This window comes from Pristiophorus japonicus, chromosome 6 (assembly GCF_044704955.1).
Source record: "Pristiophorus japonicus isolate sPriJap1 chromosome 6, sPriJap1.hap1, whole genome shotgun sequence".
NCBI classification, from domain to species: domain Eukaryota; kingdom Metazoa; phylum Chordata; class Chondrichthyes; family Pristiophoridae; genus Pristiophorus; species Pristiophorus japonicus.
Genome location: NC_091982.1, coordinates 69330908 through 69348026, shown reverse-complemented (window position 1 = coordinate 69348026; position 17119 = coordinate 69330908).

Below are 17119 nucleotides of genomic sequence, written 5' to 3'. Positions count from 1 at the left end.
AACTCCCTCCCTGAACCTCTCCGCCTCTCTCTCCTCAATGAACCCAACCCTTTGTCCAAGCTTTCAAGTCAGCTGTTCTAATATTTCGTTCTTTGTCTGAGAACGCTTCGGTGAAGCACTGGGAGTTTTTCTACATTAAAGATGCTATAAAAATGAAATCCGTTGTTGTTAGTGTAATTATATAAATACTTCCATGCCTCTGTAATGTTCCATTTCATGCATGGTAATGTTTGTGATTTAATTTTTTTGCAGGGAGTATTTCCATGAAAGGACAAAAGGCTACTTATAATGTGAGCAGCAAGTACGGGACCCTATGTGAAGGTGCCCACATGCCTGAGCTGACCCAGCTGACTGTGTGTATTGACATTCACCCCACTCACACTCTCAGTCAGTGGGCAGCATTTACCTATCGCACTGCAGTGTCTGGAGATGACCAGGAGCTGGGAATTGGCGTGGATAAATATCATCTTTTGGTGTGGTTCTCTGGTACAGTCTATCAGACCCAAGTCTCTGTGCCATTATATGTTTGGCACACGATGTGTTTCACATGGAGTAACTCTTCCAAAGCACTGACTGTGTATGTGAATGGGACGGAGAAATTTACTTCCAATATAGCAGCCAGCAGAGTTAGCCCTGGTGGATCCTTATTCCTGGGAAGGTATCGGCACTCCAATGCAAACACTTCTCAGGATTTCCAAGCTTGGAACTTTTTAGGAGAATTGTACAACTTCCGAGTGTGGGACCACGTGAAGAGTTCTGTGCAACTTTCGAAGATGGATTGTTCGGATGGGAATGTTATCAACTGGTCTCCAAAGTATTTGAATTTCACAAGTAAAACACTGGAAAACGATCCCACACTTCGTTGCGGTAGGCTATGAACAAAAATAACATCTGTCTTCTGAGAAGCAGAGAGGTGGGGTGGTTCAAGGAGGGAATTGCAGAGAGTTGGGCTGAGGTGGCCGGACAGGAGCAGCACTGGGGAAAATGCTGGTCTATAATGACAGGAGGGAGAGGGGACTGGGGCAGGTGAGGAGTGGATGCCCTGGGTTCCAGCTGGAAATCGTGTCACAATCTCGATTTCGACATCATGGAATTGTAGGGAGGATGGAGAGCCAGTAGGAAGGACCTTGTTGGAAGGAAGGATGGAAGTTTGGAGAAGACTGGCCACACTAGAATTAATAAAAGAGAGAGAGAGAGAGAGATGAGAAAGGTTATGATGGAGAGAATCAGATTAGACCTGAGAGTGGGATCTATCAGATAACCGTTTGACCCATTCTCTGTGAGGGGGAGTGCAACAGACATTATCCACCAGTGCTGGAGCTGGGGATCACACACACACAAGCAGCGTTGAAACCATGGCACGCTGGATTAATCATTTGTAGATCTTGTAAACTCTCACTAAGCTTACGCTGATAACAGATATCATTCGATTGCGCATTGTAAAGAATTCACAATTGTTGGGCAAGAACCAATTTAAACTGAATTGATTGCCTGACATAATTGAGTTATTCTTAGATTCCCTTAACAATGCATGTTTTGCTCTGGATTATGGATGCAAGCTTCAGGCAGTTTATGTCAGAGTTCGGGGCAGTTCATGTCCCGACAGAGAATGAGAAAACCAGCCTCCGACTTGCTGTTCCAGTTAGTCAGTTATCTCCCGGGGGCTGTGTGGAGACTGGGGCAGGGGGCCGGGCAGGGGGGATGCGCGGGGCGGGGGGAGGGACGTGGGGATGTGGGGAGGGCAAGTGGCGGGGGGGGCGGTGGGTGGAGAGAGGGGGTGTGGGGGGCGAGGGTGGCGGGGCGGGAAGCGTGGGGTGGGGAGGGTGAAGGGGGGACAGGGGCTGGGGCGTGTAGGGGGGCGCGGGGGGGTGCAGGGCGGGGCAGGGAGCGGGCGGGGTGCGGGGGGCGTGGGGTGGGGTGGGGAGGGTGAGGGGTGGGGGCATGTGGTGGGGAGGGGGGCACAGGGCGGGGAGGGGGCAGGCGGCGGGGGGGGGGGATTTCAAGTTATAAAGAAAGACTTGCATTTATACAGCGCCTTTCATGGCCTCAGAACATCCCAAAGCACTTTACAGTCAATGAAGTACTGTTAAAGTATAGTCACTGCTGTAATGTTGGAAATGCGGCAGTCAATTTGCGCACAGCAAGCTCCCACACACAGCAATGTGATAATGACCAGGTAATCTGTTTTATTGTGCATGAAACACAAAAAGTTAGTATGCTGGTGCAGCAAGTGATCAGGAAGGCAAATGGAATGTTGGCTTTATTGCAAGGGGGATAGAGTATAAAGGCAGAGAAGTCCTGTTACAACTGTACAGGGTATTGGTGAGGTCACACCTGGAGTACTGCTCAGAACCAAGTCAGCATGGATTTATGAAAAGGAAATCATGCTTGACAAATCTTCTGGAATTTTTTGAGGATGTAACTAGTAGAGTGGACAAGGGAGAACCAGTGGATGTGGTGTATTTGGACTTTCAAAAGGCTTTTGACAAGGTCCCACACAAGAGATTGGTGTGCAAAATCAAAGCACATGGATAGAGAACTGGTTGGCAGACAGGAAGCAAAAAGTGGGAATAAATGGGTCCTTTTCAGAATGGCAAGCAGTGACTAGTGGGGTACCGCAAGGTTCAGTGCTGGGACCCCAGCTATTAACAATATATATTAATGATTTGGACGAAGGAATTGAATGTAATATCTCCAAGTTTGCAGATGACACTAAGCTGGGTGGCAGTGTGAGCTGTGAGGAGGATGCTAAGAGGCTGCAGGGTGACTTAGACAGGTTAGGTGAGTGGGCAAATGCATGGCAGATGAAGTATAATGTAGATAAATGTGAGGTTATCCACTTTGGTGGCAAAAACAGGAAGGCAGAATGTTATCTGAATGGCGACAGATTAGGAAAAGGGGAGGTGCAACGAGACCTGGGTGTCATGGTACATCAGTCATTGAAAGTAGGCATGCAGGTACAGCAGGCGGTGAAGAAGGCAAATGGTATGTTGGCCTTCATAACGAGAGGATTTGAGTATAGGGAATAAAAGGTTATGGGGAGCGGGCGGGGAAGTGGAGCTGAGTCCATGATCCGATCGGCCATGATCTTATTGATTGGCGAAGCAGGCTCGAGGGGCCCAGTGGCCGACTCCTGCTCCTATTTCTTATGTTCTTATGTTGATTGAGGGATAAATATTGGCCAGGACACCGGGGATAACTCCCCTGCTCTTCTTTCAAATAGTGCCATGGGATCTTTTACGTCCACCTGAGAGGGCAGACGGGGCTTCAATTTAACATCTCATCCGAAAGACGGCCCCTCCGACAGTGCTGCACTCCCTCAGCACTATGGGAGTGTCAGCCTGGATTATACACTCAATGCTGGTCAATGAACTATGACCATATGACTCAAGGAAGGAACTCTCCCTGCCCAACATTTATCCCTCAACCAACATTACTAAAAAATAAATTAACCTGTCTTTGCTGTTTTGTGGGAGCTTGCTGTGTACAAATTAGCTGACATTTTTCTTACATTCCAACAGTGACTACACTTGAAAACCACTTTATTGTCTGTATATTGTTTTGGGACATCCTGAGCATATTGATGGTACTCTATAAATACAATATCTTTCCTTCTAACAAAGTTTGTTCCTTTGATTACGTTGTGTGTCACTTCCTGTTTTCTCTTTATCTCTTCAGCTCCATCAGTTGTTCTAAGTACAGCGAACCCTGCCCCTCCCACAGGCAAACAAGGTGCGCATGACCGGCAACCCTACCTTGCTTTGAGTTATCCGTGGCGATGATAGTGAGCTTGTACACTGGTTGTTTCTTGCTCTTGTAGATATAACCGCATCATATCCACCTCCAGGGCAAAGTGAAGTAGGAGTTGAATCATTGTGGAGATGTTGCATCTCCGATGATTTATCGTGTCCAACAATAAGACTTGCATCTTTAATTTTGAATGAATATATTTATCTAAAATTTTGTGTTCTCTGCTGGTTCCCATTGCGAGTGTGCTCCTTACATAAGCAAAGTAGCAGTAATGAAGCAATTAATGGCACTATAGAATGACAAGTCCCCAGGATGGTTTCCATCCCAGGGTTTAAAGGCAGTAGGTGAGCACATTGCAGATGCCCGAACTATAATCTTCCAAAGTTCTCTCCATTCAGGAACTGTTCCTTTCGATTGGAAAGTTGTACATGTCACTCCGCTATTTAATGGTGTGACAGGGAAACCAGGGAATTATAGATCAGTAACCCTAACATCTGTTGTCAGGAAATTGCTAGAGTCAATAATTAAGGACAGTGTGACTGAACACCTCACATTTTCAGTTGATCAGAGAGAGCCAGCATGGATTTGTGAAAGGTCAGTCACACCTGACAAACCTGATTGAAGTTTTTGAAGAGGTGACTAAATTACTTGGCAGGGGAATGTCTATGGATGTTATTTATATGGACTTCCAGAAGGCATTTGATAAAGTCCCACATAAGAGACTGTAACTAAGGTCGAAACCCCTGGAATTGAAGGCAAACTATTGACCTGGTTAGGAAGTTGGCTGAGCGGCAGGAGACAGAGAGTAGGGATAATGGGCAGGTACTCTATTTGGCGGGATGTGACTAGAGGTGTCCCACAGGGACCTGTGTTGGGGCCTCAATTATTCACAGTATTTATTAATGATTTAGATGATGGGGTAGAAAGTCACACACCCAAATTTGCCGATAGCACAAAGATAGGCGACATTGTAGGCCATGTAGATGAAAGCATAAAATGACAAAGGGATATCGATAGTGAATGGGCAAAAACTGGCAAATGGATTTCAATGTCGGCAAATGTGAGGTCATCCACTTTGGACCTAAAAAGGAGAGTACAGGGAGCTTTCTAAATGGTGCAAAGCTAAACACAGTGGATGTCCAAAGAGACTTGGTCCAGGTACATCGATCATTAAATGTCATGAACAGGGACAGAAAATAATCAATAGGCTAATGAGATGCTGGCCTTTATATCCAGAGCACTAGAATACAAGGGGGTAGAAGTTATGCTGCAGCTGTACAGAGCCCTGGTTAGACCACACCTGGAGCACTGTGAGCCGTTCTGGGCACCACACCTTAGGGAGGATATATTGGTCTTGGAGGGAGTGCAGCGTGGGTTTACCAGAATGATACCCGGACTTCAAGGGTTAAGTTACGAGAAGAGCTTACACAGATTAAGGTTGTATTCCCTAGAATTTAAAAGGTTAAGGGGTGATTTGATTGAAGTTTTCAAGGGGAACGGAGAGGGTAGATAGAGAGAAACTATTCCCGCTGGTCGGGGAGTCTGGGACTAGGGGGCAGAGTCTAAAAATTAGATCCAGACCTTTCAGGAGTGAAATTAGTAAACACTTCTACACACGAAGGGTGGGAGACGTTTGGAACTCTCTTCCACAAACAGCAATTGATGCTTAATCAATTGTTAATTTTAAATCTGAGATTGATAGCTTTCTGTTAACCAAAGGTATTAAGGGATATGGGCCAAAGGCGGGTATTTGGAGTTAGGTCACAGTTCAGCTGTGATCTCATTGAATGGCAGAGCTGAATGGCCTCCTCCAGTTCCTATGTCCCTAACCGGGCCAGCTAATTTCCGATGTGTCGAGACCTGTGCTAAAATACCAGCCAATGGAATGTTGTAGCAACACATTGTGTACATCGGCGAATATCCTCAACCGTGAATTCCAGACTGTGTTTGTTAAATCACTCCCCGCCGCCCTCCAAAAACAATGCTTGAATTTGGCGACGAGCAGCGGGATTAGGGGTTGGTTGCCCACCCCAAGGATAGCCGAGGAGTCTCCGCTAATCGAGCTCTAATCTCCGAGACACTGCTGTGTGCAACACCCAGGGGCACAGAACACTTTCATGTATTAGTTATAAAAATACTGGAGATTGGGGTAAAAGCTGTTTGACTGACAGTGTAGAATCATCCAATTGGGTAACAGAGAGCGTGTTTCTTTCCCGATTGGCTGTGGGAAGGCAGTGCGCATGGACGATGGAGCAATGGCGGGAGTGTGGGGGTGGGGCGATACCATGTGGGCTGTGTGATGAAGCCTCCTGGAATACACCTACCCACAGCTGGAAACACGAAGCCTTGGATTAACCTTGGACCTGTAGCGAGGAGATGCCAGTCCCGACATCGGTTCGCATGCCGCCCAGGAGTGGATGGAGAATGGGTCAGCACCGGTCAGTGTGTCCATCCACAGCACTCAGCATTGTCTGCTCAGTGATCTTACTGGCTGCACAATGAGGGCAGCTCATGGGTCTGAGAGTGACCTCTGGCCAAACTGACCCCGATACACCGACCCACCGATACTCCGACCCCCGCCCGATACACCGACCCCCGCCCGATACACCGACCCCCCCGCCCGATACACCGACCCCCCGCCGATACACCGAATCCCCGCCGATACACCGACCACCCCCCCAATACACCGACCCCTCCCGATACACCGACCCCTCCCGATACACCGACCCCCCCCGATACACCGACCTCCCCCGTGATACACAGCCCCCCCGATACACCGCCCCCCCGATACACCGACCCCCCCCCGATACACCGACACCCCGATACATCGAACCCCCCCGATATATTGACGCCCCCAATACATCGACCCCCCCCAATACACCGACCCCTCCCAATACACCGACCCCCCCGATACACCGGCCACCCCGAAACACCGACCCCCACCGATACACCGACCACCCAATACACCGACCCCCCCCAATACACCGACCTCCCCCGAGATACACCGCCCCCCCCTGATACACTGACCCCCCGATACACCGACCCCCCCAGATCCACCGACACCCCGCTACACCGAGCCCCCCGATACACCAACCCCCCTGAAACACCGACCCCTCCCGATACACCGAACCCCCCGTCCGAAAAAAACGACCCCCCGATACAGCGCCCCACCCCGATACACCGACCACACACCCAATACACCGACTCCCGCCCAATACACCGACCCCCCCCGATACACCGACCCCTCCCGATACGCCGACCCCCCCCGATACACCGACCGCCCCCCCGATACACCGATCCCCCGATACACCGATCCCCCCGCTACACCAACCTCCCCCGAGATACACCGCCTCCCCCGATACACCGCCCCCCCGATACACCGACCCCCCCTCCGATACGACACCCCGATACATCGAACCCCCCCCGATATATTGACGCCCCCAATACATCGACCCCCCCACAATACACCGACCCCTCCCGATACACCAACCCCCCCCGATACACCGACCCCCCTGATACACCAACCCCCCCCCGATACACCGACCCCCCCGATACACAAACCTCCCCGATACACCGACCCGCCCCGATACACCGAACCCCGCCCCCTCGCCGATACACCGACCCCCCCGATACACCGACCTCCCCCGAGATACACCGCCCCCCCGATACACTGACCCCCCCGATACACCGACACCCCGATACATCGAACCCCCCCGATATATTGACGCCCCCAATAGATCGACCCCCCCACAATACACCGACCCCTCCCGATACACCGACCCCCCCGATACACTGCACAGCCCGATACACCGACCCCCCCGATACACCGACCCCCCGATACACCGACCCCCCCCGATACACCGACCTCCCCCGAGATACACCGCCCCCCCCGATACACCGACCCCCCACCGATATACCGACACCCCGATACACCGACCCCCCCATACACCGATCCCCCGAAACACTGACCCCCCCTCCGATACACCGAACCCCCCGTCTGACAAAAACGACCCCCCGATACAGCGCCCCACCCGGATACACCACCCTCCCCGATACACCGAACCTCCCGATACAGCGACCACCCCGATACACCGACCGCCCCCCCGATACACCGACCCCCCCCGATACACAAAACCCCCCGATACACCGACCTCTCCGATACACCAACCCCCCCCCGATACACCGACCCCCCCGATATACCAACCTCCCTCCGATACACCGACCCCCCCGATATACCAACCTCCCTGATACACTGACCCACCCCGATACACCGAACCCCCCCCCGCCGATACACCGACCCCCCCGATACACCAACCCCCCCGATACACCGACCCCCCTGATACACCACCCCCCCCGATACACCGACCCCCCCGATACACCGACCCACCCCGATACACCGAACCCCGCCCCCCGCCGATACACCGACCCCCCCGATACACCGACCTCCCCCGAGATACACCGACCCCCCTGATACACCACCCCCCCCCGATACACCGACCCCCCCGATACACCGACCCACCCCGATACACCGAACCCCGCCCCCCGCCGATACACCGACCCCCCCGATACACCGACCTCCCCCGAGATACACCGCCCCCCGATACACTGACCCCCCCGATACACCGACCCCCCCGATACACCGATCCCCCACGATACACCGACCCCCCCCAATACACCGACCCCCATGATACACCGACCCCCCCGATACACCGACCACCCCCTCCCCGATACACCAACCCCCCCCGAAAAAAACGACCACCGATACACCGCCCCACCCCGATATACCGACCCACCCCCGATACACCGCCCCCCCGATACACCGACCCCCCCGATACACCGAACCCCCCAATGCAGCGACCCCCCGATACACCGACCACCCCCCCGATACACCGACCCCCCCCGATACACCGACCCCCCCGATACACTGACCCCCCGATACACCGACCCCCCCGATACAATGACCCCCCGATACACCGACCCCCCCCGATACACCGACCCCCCTTCGATACACCGACCCCCCCCCCACGGTACACCAACCCCCCCAATACACCGACCCCCCCGATACACCATCCACCCCCGATACACCGACCCCCTCTCGATACACCGACCCCCCCCCACGGTACACCAACACCCCCCAATGCACCGACCCCCCGATACACCATCCACCCCCGATACACCGACTCCCCTGATACACCGACCCCCCTGATACACCGACCCCCCCGATACACTGACCCCCCCGATACACCGACCCCCCCGATACAATGACCCCCCGATACACCGACCCCCCCCGATACACCGACCCCCCTTCGATACACCGACCCCCCCCCCACGGTACACCAACCCCCCCAATACACCGACCCCCCCGATACACCATCCACCCCCGATACACCGACCCCCTCTCGATACACCGACCCCCCCCCACGGTACACCAACCCCCCCCAATGCACCGACCCCCCGATACACCATCCACCCCCGATACACCGACTCCCCTGATACACCGACCCCCCTGATACACCGACCTCCCCGATACACCGACCCCCCCGATGCATTATCCCCCCCCGATACACCGACCCCACCCCCTGATACACCGACCCCACCCCCCGATACACCGACCCCCCCCCCCGATACACCATCCCTCAGCGATACACCGACTCCCCCGATACATTGACCTCCCCGATACACCGACCCCCCCGATACACCGACCTCCCTGATACACCGACCCCCCGATACACCGACTCCCCCCAATACACCGACCTCCCCGAAGCACCGACCCCCCCGCTGCACCGACCCCCCCCCGATACACCGACCCTTCCGATACACCAACCCCCCTCGATACACCGACCTCCCCGATACACCGATCTCCCCGATACACTGACCCCGCCGATACACCGACCCCCCCGATACACCAAACCCCTGATACACCGACCCCCCCGATACACCGATCCCCCCGATACACCAACCCGCCCCCCCCGATACACTGACACCCCCCCCCGATACACCGAACCCCTGATACACCGACCCCCCCCGATACACCGATCCCCCCCGATACACCATCCCCCCCGATACACCGACCTCTCCCCAGATGCACTGAGCCCCCCGATAGACCGACCCCCCCGATACACCGACCCCCCGATACACCGATCCCCCGATACATCGACCCCCCCGCCGATAGACCGACCCCTCGATACACCAACCTCCCGATACATCGACCCCCCCCGATACACCGACCCCCCTCGATACACCGACCCCCCGATACACCGACCCGCCCCGATACACCGACCCCCCCCGATAAACCGTCCCCCCCCCCACCCGATACAACGACCCCCCGATACACCGAACCCCCGATACACCGACTCTCCCCCCCGATACACCGACCCCCCCTCGATACACCGACCCCCCGATACACCGACTCCCCCGATACACCGACCTCCCCCCAGATACACTGAGCCCCCCGATACACCGACCCCCCCCGATACACCGACCCCCCGATACACCGAACCCCCCCCGATACATCGACGCCCCCCAATACATCGCCCCCCCCGATACACCGACCCCCCTGATACACCGATCCCCCACGATACACCGACCCCCCCAATACACCGACCCCCCCGATACACCGACCCCCCTATCCCCGATACAACGACCCCCCCCGATACACCGCCCCCCCCGATACACCGCCCCCTCCGATATACCGACCACCCGATACACCGATCCCCCGATACACCGACCCCCCCGATACACCGACCCCCCCTGATACACCGACCCCCCGATACATCGACCCCCCCACAGATACACCGACCCCTCGATACACCGACCCCACGATGCATCGACCCCACCCGCTACACCGACCCCCCTCGATACACCGACCCCCCCCTCGATATACTGACCTCCCCCCAATACACTGACCCCCCGTCAGATACACCGACCCACCCCGATACAACGACCCCCGCCCCGATACACCGACCCCCCGATACACCGACCCACCCGATACACCGAACTCCCCCCAGATACACCGAGCCCCCGATACACCGACCCCCCCGATACACCGACCCCCCCCGATACACCGACACCCCCCCAGATACACCGACCCCCCCGATACACCGAACCCCCCCCGATACATTGACGCTCCCCTATACATCGACCCCCCCGATACACCGACCCCCCCCGATACACCGATCCCCCACGATACACCGACCCCCCCCCCACGGTACACCAACCCCCCCCAATGCACCGACCCCCCGATACACCATCCACCCCCGATACACCGACTCCCCTGATACACCGACCCCCCCGATACACCGACCTCCCCGATACACCGACCCCCCCGATGCACTATCCCCCCCGATACACCGACCCCACCCCCTGATACACCGACCCCACCCCCCTATACACCGGCCCCCCCCCCGATACACCATCCCTCCCCGATACACCGACTCCCCCGATACACTGACCTCCCCGATACACCGACCCCCCCCCCGATACACCGACCCCCCCGCTGCACCGACCCCCCCCCCCCCGATACACCGATCCCTCCGATACACCGACCGATACACCGATCTCCCCGATACACTGACCCCGCCGATACACCGACCCCCCCGATATACACCGAACCCCCCCCAATACACCGACCCCCCCGATACACCATCCACCCCCGATACACCGACTCCCCCGATACACCGACCCGCCCGATACACCGACCTCCCCGATACACCGACCCCCCAATACACCGAACCCCTGATACACCGACCCCCCCCCGATACACCGATCCCCCCGATACACCAACCCCCGATACACCGACCCCCCCCTCGATATACCGACCCCCCCTCGATATACTGACCTCCCCCCAATACACTGACCCCCCGTCAGATACACCGACCCACCCCGATACAACGACCCCCGCCCCGATACACTGACCCCCCGATACACCGACCCACCCGATACACCGAACTCCCCCCAGATACACCGAGCCCCCGATACACCGACCCCCCCCGATACACCGACACCCCCCCAGATACACCGACCCCCCCGATACACCGAACCCCCCCCGATACATCGACGCTCCCCGATACACCGACCCTCCCTGATACACCGATCCCCCACGATACACCGACCCCCACCCCACGGTACACCAACCCCCTCCAATGCACCGACCCCCCGATACACCATCCACCCCCGATACACCGACTCCCCTGATACACCGACCCCCCCGATACACCGACCTCCCCGATACACCGACCCCCCCGATGCACTATCCCCCCCGATACACCGACCCCACCCCCTGATACACCGACCCCACCCCCCGATACACCGACCCCCCCCCCGATACACCATCCCTCCCCGATACACCGACTCCCCCGATACATTGACCTCCCCGATACACCGACCCCCCCCGATACACCGACCTCCCCGAAGCACCGACCCCCCCGCTGCACCGACCCCCCCGATACACCGATCCCTCCGATACACCGACCGATACACCGATCTCCCCGATACACTGACCCCGCCGATACACCGACCCCCCTGATATACACCGAACCCCCCCCAATACACCGATCCCCCGGTACACCATCCACCCCCGATACACCGACTCCCCCGATACACCGACCCGCCCGATACACCGACCTCCACGATACACCGACCCCCCAATACACCGAACCCCTGATACACCGACCCCCCCCGATACACCGATCCCCCCGATACACCAACCCCCCCCCGATACACTGACACCCCCCCGATACACCGAACCCCTGATACACCGACCCCCCCCGATACACCGATCCCCCCCGATACACCATCCCCCCCGATACACCGACCTCCCCCCAGATACACTGACCCCCCCGATAGACCGACCACCCCGATACACCGACCCCCCGATACACCGATCCCCCGATACATCGACCCCCCCCGATAGACCGACCCCTCGATACACCAACCCCCCGATACATCGACCCCCCCGATACACCGACCCCCCTCGATACACCGACCCCCCGATACACCGACCCCCCCCAATACACCGACCCCCCCGATAAATCGCCCCCCCCCCCCACCCGATACAACGACCCCCCGATACACCGAACCCCCGATACACCGACTCCCCCCCCGATACACCGACCCCCCCTCGATACACCGACCCCCCGATACACCGACTCCCCCGATACACCGACCTCCCCCCAGATACACTGAGCCCCCCGATACACCGACCCCCCCCGATATACCGATCCCCCCGATACACCGACAACCCCGGATACACCGACCCCCCTGATACACCGAACCCCCTCCGATACATCGACGCCCCCCAATACATCGGCCCCCCGATACACCGACCCCCCCGATACACCGACCCCCCCCCTCGATATACTGACCTCCCCCCAATACACTGACCCCCCGTCAGATACACCGACCCACCCCGATACAACGACCCCCGCCCCGATACACCGACCCCCCGATATAGCGACCCACCCGATACACCGAACTCCCCCCAGATACACCGAGCCCCCGATACACCGACCGCCCCCGATACACCGACACCCCCCCAGATACACCGACCCCCCCGATACACCGAACCCCCCCCGATACATCAACGCTCCCCTATACATTGACCCCCCCGATACACCGACCCCCCCCGATACACCGATCCCCCACGATACACCGACCCCCCCCCCCACGGTACACCAACCCCCTCCAATGCACCGACCCCCCGATACACCATCCACCCCCGATACACCGACTCCCCTGATACACCGACCCCCCCGATACACCGACCTCCCCGATACACCGACCCCCCCGATGCACTATCCCCCCCGATACACCGACCCCACCCCCTGATACACCGACCCCACCCCCCGATACACCGACCCCCCCCCCGATACACCATCCCTCCCCGATACACCGACTCCCCCGATACATTGACCTCCCCGATACACCGACCCCCCCCGATACACCGACCTCCCCGAAGCATCGACCCCCCCGCTGCACCGACCCCCCCCGATACACCGATCCCTCCGATACACCGACCGATACACCGATCTCCCCGATACACTGACCCCGCCGATACACCGACCCCCCTGATATACACCGAACCCCCCCCCAATACACCGACCCCCCCGATACACCATCCACCCCCGATACACCGACTCCCCCGATACACCGACCCGCCCGATACACCGACCTCCCCGATACACCGACCCCACAATACACCGAACCCCTGATACACCGACCCCCCCCGATACACCGATCCCCCCGATACACCAACCCCCCCCCGATACACTGACACCCCCCCCGATACACCGAACCCCTGATACACCGACCCCCCCCGATACGCCGATCCCCCCCGATACACCATCCCCCCCGATACACCATCCCCCCCGATACACCGACCTCCCCCCAGATACACTGACCCCCCCGATAGACTGACCACCCCGATACACCGACCCCCCGATACACCGATCCCCCGATACATCGACCCCCCCCCGATAGACCGACCCCTCGATACACCAACCCCCCGATACATCGACCCCCCCGATACACCGACCCCCCTCGATACACCGACCCCCCGATACACCGACCCCCCCCAATACACCGACCCCCCCGATAAACCGCCCCCCCCCCCACCCGATACAACGACCCCCCGATACACCGAACCCCCGATACACCGACTCCCCCCCCGATACACCGACCCCCCCTCGATACACCAACCCCCCGATACACCGACTCCCCCGATACACCGACCTCCCCCCAGATACACTGACCTCCCCCCAGATACACTGAGCCCCCCGATACACTGACCCCCCCGATATACCGATCCCCCCGATACACCGACAACCCCGGATACACCGACCCCCCTGATACACCGAACCCCCTCCGATACATCGACGCCCCCCAATACATCGCCCCCCCCGATACACCGCCCCCCCCCCCGATACACCGCCCCCCCCGATATACCGACCCCCCGATACACCGATCCCCCGATACACCGACCACCCCGATACACCGACCCCCCCTGATACACCGACCCCCCGATACACCGATCCCCCGATACATCGACCCCCCCACAGATACACCGACCCCTCGATACACCGACCCCACGATGCATCGACCCCACCCGCTACACCGACCCCCCTCGATACACCGACCCCCCTGATACTCCGACCCCCACCGATACACCGACCCCCCCCCGATAAACCGCCCCCCCCCACCTGATACAACGACCCCCCGATACACCGAACCCCCGATACACCGACCCCACCCGATACACCCCCCCCCCTCGATACACCGACCTCCCCCCGATACACCGACCCCCCTCAGATACACCGACCCACCCCGATACAACGACCCCCGCCCCGATACACCGACCCCCCGATACACCGACCCCCCCGATACACCGAACTCCCCCCGATACACCGAGCCCCCCGATACACCGACCCCACCCGATACACCGACACCCCCCCAGATACACCGACCCCCCCGATACACCGAACCCCCCCCCACGGTACACCAACCCCCCCCAATGCACCGACCCCCCGATACATCATCCACCCCCGATACACCAACTCCCCTGATACACCGACCCCCCCGATACACCGACCCCCCCGATGCACTATCCCCCCCCGATACACCGACCCCACCCCCTGATACACCGACCCCACCCCCCGATACACCGACCCCCCCCCCGATACACCATCCCTCCCCGATACACCGACTCCCCCGATACATTGACCTCCCCGATACACCGACCCCCCCCGATACACCGACCTCCCCGAAGCACCGACCCCCCCGCTGCACCGACCCCCCCCCGATACACCGATCCCTCCGATACACCGACCGATACACCGATCTCCCCGATACACTGACCCCGCCGATACACCGACCCCCCCGATATACACCGAACCCCCCCCAATACACCGACCCCCCCGATACACCATCCACCCCCGATACACCGACTCCCCCGATACACCGACCCGCCCGATACACCGAACCCCTGATACACCGACCCCCCCCGATACACCGATCCCCCCGATACACCGATCCCCCCGATACACCAACCCTCCCCCCGATACACCGACCTCCCCCCAGATACACTGACCCCCCCGATAGACCGACCACCCAGATACACAGACCCCCCGATACACCGATCCCCCGATACATCGACCCCCCCCCCGATACATCGACCCCCCCCGATAGACCGACCCCTCGATACACCAACCCCCCGATACATCGACCCCCCCCGATACACCGACCCCCCTCGATACACCGACCCCCCGATACACCGACCCCCCCAATATACCGACCCCCCCGATAAACCGCCCCCCCCACCCGATACAACGACCCCCCGATACACCGAACCCCCGATACACCGACCCCCCCTCGATACACCGACCCCCCGATACACCGACTCCCCCGATACACCGACCTCCCCCCAGATACACTGAGCCCCCCGATACACCGACCCCCCCCCGATATACCGACCCCCCCGATACACCGACAACCCCGGATACACCGACCCCCCTGATACACCGAACCCCCTCCGATACATCGACGCCCCCCAATACATCGCCCCCCCCGATACACCGATCCCCCCGATACACCGATCCCCCACGATACACCGACCCCCCCAATACACCGACCCCCCGATACACCGACCCCCCTATCCCCGATACACCGACCCCCCCCGATACACCGCCCCCCCCCCGATACACCGCCCCCCCCCGATATACCGACCCCCCGATACACCGACCACCCCGATACACCGACCCCCCCTGATACACCGACCCCCCGATACACCGATCCCCCGATACATCGACCCCCCCACAGATACACCGACCCCTCGATACACCGACCCCACGATGCATCGACCCCACCCGCTACACCGACCCCCCTCGATACACCGACCTCCCCCCGATAAACCGCCCCCCCCCACCTGATACAACGACCCCCCGATACACCGAACCCCCGATACACCGACCCCCCCCGATACACCCCCCCCCTCGATACACCGAACTCCCCCCGATACACCGAGCCCCCCGATACACCGACCCCACCCGATACACCGACACCCCCCCAGATACACCGACCCCCCCCGATACATCGACGCTCCCCTATACATCGATCCCCCCGATACACCGACCCACCCCGATACACCGATCCCCCACGATACACCAACCCCCCCAATACACTGACCCCCATGATACACCGACCCCCCCCTCCCCGATACACCAACCCCCCCCGAAAAAAACGACCACCGATACACCGCCCCACCCCGATATACCGACCCACCCCCGATACACCGCCCCCCCGATACACCGAGCCCCCCCCGATACACCGAACCCCCCAATGCAGCGACCCCCCGATACACCGACCACCCCCCCGATAC